General features: G+C 45.7%; 1 pseudogene; it reads right to left on the bottom strand.

The window, feature by feature from the left end:
* Positions 1 to 418: 418 nt before the first annotated feature.
* Positions 419 to 1,039, bottom strand: LOC123171302 (phytoene synthase 1, chloroplastic-like; annotated as a pseudogene).
* Positions 1,040 to 6,055: the final 5,016 nt, after the last annotated feature.

Below are 6,055 nucleotides of genomic sequence, written 5' to 3'. Positions count from 1 at the left end.
AAATATTGGACAAAAACCATTAATAAGTAGATGGTCCACCGAGCTAGTGTGCTGAGTGTTTGACAAAAAAAACTACCACATTTAGGATATGTGTCCCACAAAAGTACTCTCTCTGTAAACTAATATACAGAGGGAGTACCACATTTTTAAAAGTGATCGAAAACAATCAAAATTTCTTAATTTTATGATTAGAAACTATCAAAAACGTTTGATGACCGTTTTAGACAATATAAACACGGTTATGACAAGCGGGGCCCATCTGTCAGTGCTGATGTGGCAGAAATGTCAATGCCGTTTGTTTGACCGGTATGTTGACCGTATGACAGGTAGGGCCCACGTCAACCTTCTTCTTCCTTCTGTCTAGCATTTCAACAAACATCTTTATGTGCAACAATGGAGGGTCCAGGTATTGTGAGTTTCAGATTACCGTAGATAGCCCATATGGCGCACCGGTCATCAGCAAGGTCCCTGCCATGCACGACCGGACATGAATGGGTGCGCTCCATGATCATCAGAGCATCGGTTTGGTGGCGTGCAGCTTGCCATCATGGCTCAAGCAAAACAGAGTATCCATGAAGGCGTGGCGTACCAAGGTAAAAGGTCTTGGCGTACTCTCGTCGCAGCGGGCGTAGGCCTCCCCGAGCCCGCCGCGCGGCGCGTCCAGCTCCCTGGCGACGGCGGGCGGCGCCGGCTGCTGCTGCTGCGGGCGCAGCTGGCGCTTGAGCAATGCGGCCTGCTTCACCACCAACCACGTCGTACACCTTCTGTTCCGACGAGACGACGGCGGCCTCGCCGGCGGGGCTGACGGTGAGGCTGGAGTACACCGAGCACGCCGCGCTCCGGCCGCCCGCCTCCCCCGGCTCGCTGTCGCCGAGGCAGCCGTACTAGAGCGAGCAGAGCACCAACGGCTGCCTTTTCCTCGCACGCAGGCAGGAGCAGTGCAAGCTCGCATGGTGACCGTCCAGGTCGGCATCTCCAGCGGCGAGGCCGGGGCCGGGGCTGCCCCGAGCAGCGTGACGGTGGTGACCATCTGCTGCATGTGCAGGTGCACATAAGATGTTTGTTGGAATGCTAAAGAGAAAGAGAAAGGAGGAAGAAGAAGGTTGATGTGGGTCCACCTGTCATAACGGTCTAACATATCAGTGAAAATAAACGGCGTTGACTTTTCTATCACATCAGCCCTGACGGATGTGTCCTGCTTATCATAAACGTGTTTAAATCATCTAAAACGGTCACCAAACTTTTTTTGTAATTTTTAGTGACAAAGTTAAGAAATTTTGGTAGTTTTCGGTCACATTTTAAAATGTGGTAGTTCTGTGGGACACATATCCTAAATGTGGTAGTTTATTTGACAAACACTCTTGTGTGCTCAAATCATGTTCACGGTTTAAGATCTGGATGTCATTATAAACTGATGTTGTCCTTATTGCCAAAAATCACTCATTGTTCGCCGTCTCAACCACCTGCATACATTCAGTTTCGACTACGAAGTTGTTTATTCCAAACTGTTGAGCCAACACAGGTCTTCCACAAAGAGCGTAAGCTTCAGGCATCAATGCATCAAGTGCATCTGTACATGCGGTGACACCTTGTTAGAAGCTGCTATGCAATAAAAAAAGTCCACGACGTGTCCCGGGCGCTACTCGGCCGATGTCTTCATCAAAGGTGGCATCCACATTGATCATGATCAGTCTTTCCTTCACTTGTCTGTTCGATCTAAACATTGCAAGTGCGCAATGGACATAGCTGATCTAAACGGAGTATGTATAGTATTGCTATGGACAAGGTGTCTTCTTTCCAACCACACACTACTAGTAGGAAAAACCTTATATACAGAATTTTATCAGCAGCGCGGACCAAGAAGAGGCGCTATTTTTAATTAGCAGCAGCGTGGGACCCAAACAGGCGCTACTGCTACCGACTTAGCAGTAGCGCGGTTCGGTAGAACCACGCTGCTACTAAAATTGACCGACCGTTCCCGCCACCCTAGGTAGCAGTAGCGTGCTCTAGCTAACCGGGCTACTGATAAAGTAATAGTAATAGCGCGGTTTTTTGCGTGACGCTACTGCTAATTTTGAAACTGGCTATATGTCGGGCCCCGCTTAGCAGTAGCGCGTGTGCCAGAAGCGCGCTGTTGCTATCCTATTAGCAGTAGCGCGTTTTACACCCAGTGGTACTGCTAAGCCGCAGCATACCACCTTTTCCCTCCCCCACCCCTCCCCCATCCTCTCTTCCTCACTTTCCCCTAGCTCCCACCTCCTCTCTCCCTCACTTTTCTTCTTCCTCACTACTTCTCCCCCCATTACTCTCCTTCTACCTACCTTTCTCTCTCTTTATTTCTCCCAACTAACTACACCACCTCCACTAATGCATCTCCTTTCTCTTTTTCCTCCCCCTCCACTACACTAATAGGGAAATGCTTATACACAGGACCTCACTAGTAGCGCTTTTACAAAGGAAGCGCTGCTGCTAAATAGCAGTAGCGCTTGGGCAGCACGAGCGCTGCTAATATGAGCATAACAGTAGCGCTGAAGCTAGAAAACGCGCTACTACTAAAACTGACAGACCGTTCCAGGTATGCTAGGGATACTAGTAGCGCTCATTCATAGAAAGCGCTACTACTACTGATCTTAGCAATAGTGCTTTTTCCCTAACCAGCGCTACTGATAAATTCAGTCCCCTCCTAATAAGACCAAAGTTTAGTCCCACCTCGCTCCGCGAACAGAATTTTTACCACGTTAAATATGGTGCTTCTCAAACCATCACAACCACTTGGTCTTCATTGAACTCTATGTGTACGATCTGTGGCCACAATAGGAATCTTCTCCGGACCGGAGAAGATTCCTATTGACAATTTAGATTCTACACAAAAAGATCATTGATGACCAATGTATTTTTGATTTTTTTACATGCTTAGCGTTAGCAGTAGCGCGTTTTTTCAGAGAGCGCTACTGCTATAGATTTTAGCAGTAGGGCTTTTTAGGGACAAGCGCTACCACTAAGGGCCCTTATCCAAACCGGCCCGCGCGCGTCCTCTCACTCTCCCCCTCACACTCTCTCATCGCCTCTATCGCCTCCGTCACCGTCGCTGCCGTCCTCATCCGTCGCCGCTGTCCTCCTCCCCCCAAGGTCCCTCCCTCCTCCTCCCCCTCCCCTCCCTCCTCCTCCTCACACTCTCTCATCGCCTCTGTCGCCTCCGTCGCCGTGGCCGCCATCGCCGCCGTCGTCCTCCCTCCGTCCCTCCTCCTCCGTCGTCGTCATCATCCTGCCCCCCAAGGTCCCTCCCTCCTCCTCCCTCTTCACCGACGCCCCCTCCTCCCCCTCCCTCTCCGGCGGCCCCCTCCTCCTCCTCCCTCCTCCTCCCCCTCATGCTCTCTCCTCCTCCCCCTCAAATTTGAATAGAATAAAATATGAAATTGAAAATAATAAGTAAATGTAGGTGTTTTGAATAGAATAGGAAATTTTTAGAAAATTTGAATAAGTAAATTTGAATAGAATAAAATATGAAATTGAAAAGAATAAGTAAATGTAGGTCTTTTGAATAGAATAGGAAATTTTTAGAAAATTTGAATAAGTAAACTTGAATAGAATAAAAATATGAAATTGAAAATAATAAGTAAATGTAGGTCTTTGAATAGAATAGGAAATTTTTAGAAAATTTGAATAAGTAAATTTGAATAGAATAAAATATGAAATTGAAAAGAATAAGTAAATGTAGGTCTTTTGAATAGAATATGAAATTTTTAGTAAATTTAGGTTTTTGTTTATATTTTGGTTTAGGGTTTTCACTAAGTCCTAAGATGAGGATAATAATGTTTTTGTTTATATTTTGTTTTTGCAGAAATCAAGGAACCCCTGCATCATCCCCGCCGTCGTCCCCGCCACCGACCACCTCCGACCTTGAGGGGAGACCAGCCAAATCCCCATGTCGATGACGATGTAGATGTTTTGATAGTTGTAGTAGAGTAGTAGCTAGCTACATGAGTAGCTGTGATAATTTTCATGGAATATGATGGAGATTTAGACATGTGATATGTAGTGTTCTGTGTAGTAATAGTGCTTGCCCAAGTGGCCTATGTTTGCAGGGTACACCTCACAGTGGCCTATGTTTTGCCGGAGTGTTGATTCATTTCTCTTCCGGCAAATTTTAGGCGCTCGATATGTCCTATTTTAGCAAAGGTCATGCAGGATTTTTCCGTGAATTTAAGCATGACTTGTGCTAGAATATGTAGGAAATATCGAGTGCCCCAGATTTGCTAGAAAGAGAATTAAACGACATTTCGAGTTCACTTTAAGTCTGCCGGGGCTTCATACATGACAGTCAAAAAATCAGTGAGGGAGAGTCTTCACCATATATGAGAGAAGAAGAATGCCGACTGTTGTCGTGGGGGTCACTTCTCCTTCTTCTCTTTGTGCTAGACCTTTGTTATGCACTAGGGGAAGAAGGAGTAGCGACCATCATCGACGGTCGAAAAATTGGTGAGGGAGTGTCCACCATATATGAGAGAAGAAGAATGCCGACTGTTGTGGTGGGGGTCGCTTCTCTTTCTTTTCCTTGTGCTAGATATTTGTAATGCACTAGGGAAAGGAGGAGAAGTGCCATCACCGACGGTCGCAATATCAGAGAGGGAGTGCCCACCATATACGTGAGATGAGAGTTTAGGAAGGAAGACTCGACAGACCTAAAGTAAATAGTGGTATGTGTGTTGAGTTTCCTGGTAGTTGCCTTCGATCGATTTTCAATTAATGTTTCAACTATGAACATAGGAAATGTCTGATGACGAAAAGGATTTTGGTATGTGCGAATACTGCGAAGACGAGCGCGGCCTGTGCGACAGACATTTCCTAGTTGATGGTAGGTGCTTCAGCATCAATCTGGATGAGAACTTCGAAATGGATACAGTAAGTCACAACGACAGTATTTTTTCGTAATTAAGGATGGCTTCTGCTTCTTTTGCTTCAACTTATAATTTTAATTTTTTACTATTCTACTAGCGTATCCCCTGCCATGCAAGAATTTTTGTCTTGGATGTGATTGATTTCAGTCTTATGAAAACTGTGGAGGTAAAGAGAGTTCACCTGAGGACCGAGCATGGTTATATTTTTGCCGCAAAATTATACAATGCAGACACCTACACCTATTTTGAATGCAAAAATGGGAGAGCACTATGCAAGGCTTATGCATTTGAGCCTAATATGCTTATCACCTTTGATATTCGTCCGGAAGATAATATTGAAGATAATATCGACATCTGGGTCGATGTGCAGACGCCTCCAGTTCTACCATTATGTGAGTTTCTCAACCATATTTATGTCTTGGATATTGTTTATTCAAAAATAGTTGACAACTAATTTCTATTAACAGCTTATTTCCATTCAAGCAAACATTACGTTGCTGGTCCTCCCATGCCTTTAGTGTATCTTTTGTCTTCCCATACACACCCAAGAAGCCAAGCAGGGTCACGCAAAGATTCTTCATCACGTGCATCACGTCGATTGCAGAGCGGACCTCTAGGTCTTTCCAATAGGGCAGGTCCCAAAATATAGATTTCTTCTTCCAAATGGGTGCGCGTCCGTCAGCGTCATTCGGAACAGGTTGTCCGCCAGGACCCTTTCCAAAGATTATCTTTAAATCTTTGACCATATCATGTACATCAGCACCAGTACGGTGGCGAGGCTTCGTCCGGTGATCCGCCTCACCTTTGAAATACTTGCCTTTCTTTCTTACGGGATGCCTGCTCGGAAGAATCGATGATGTCCCAGGTACACATTCTTCTTACAATTATTCAAATATACAATGTCGGTATCATCCAAACAGTGCGTGCATGCGCGGTATCCCTTGTTTGTCTATCCTGAAAGGTTACTGAGAGCAGGCTAATCATTAATGGCCATGAACAGCAACACATTTAGGTGAAATTCTTCCTGTCTGTGCTCATCCCACGCACGTACACCTGTTCATTCCACAGCTGTAAGAGTTCTTCAACTAATGGCCTTAGGTACACATCAATGTCGTTGCCGGATTGCTTAGGGCCTTGTATGAGCACTGGCATCATAA

The sequence above is a fragment of the Triticum aestivum genome, chromosome 7D, assembly GCF_018294505.1.
Source record: "Triticum aestivum cultivar Chinese Spring chromosome 7D, IWGSC CS RefSeq v2.1, whole genome shotgun sequence".
Taxonomy (NCBI): Eukaryota; Viridiplantae; Streptophyta; class Magnoliopsida; order Poales; family Poaceae; genus Triticum; species Triticum aestivum.
Note: the sequence above shows the minus strand (reverse complement) of the source record. Positions and strands in the feature narration are given on the sequence as shown.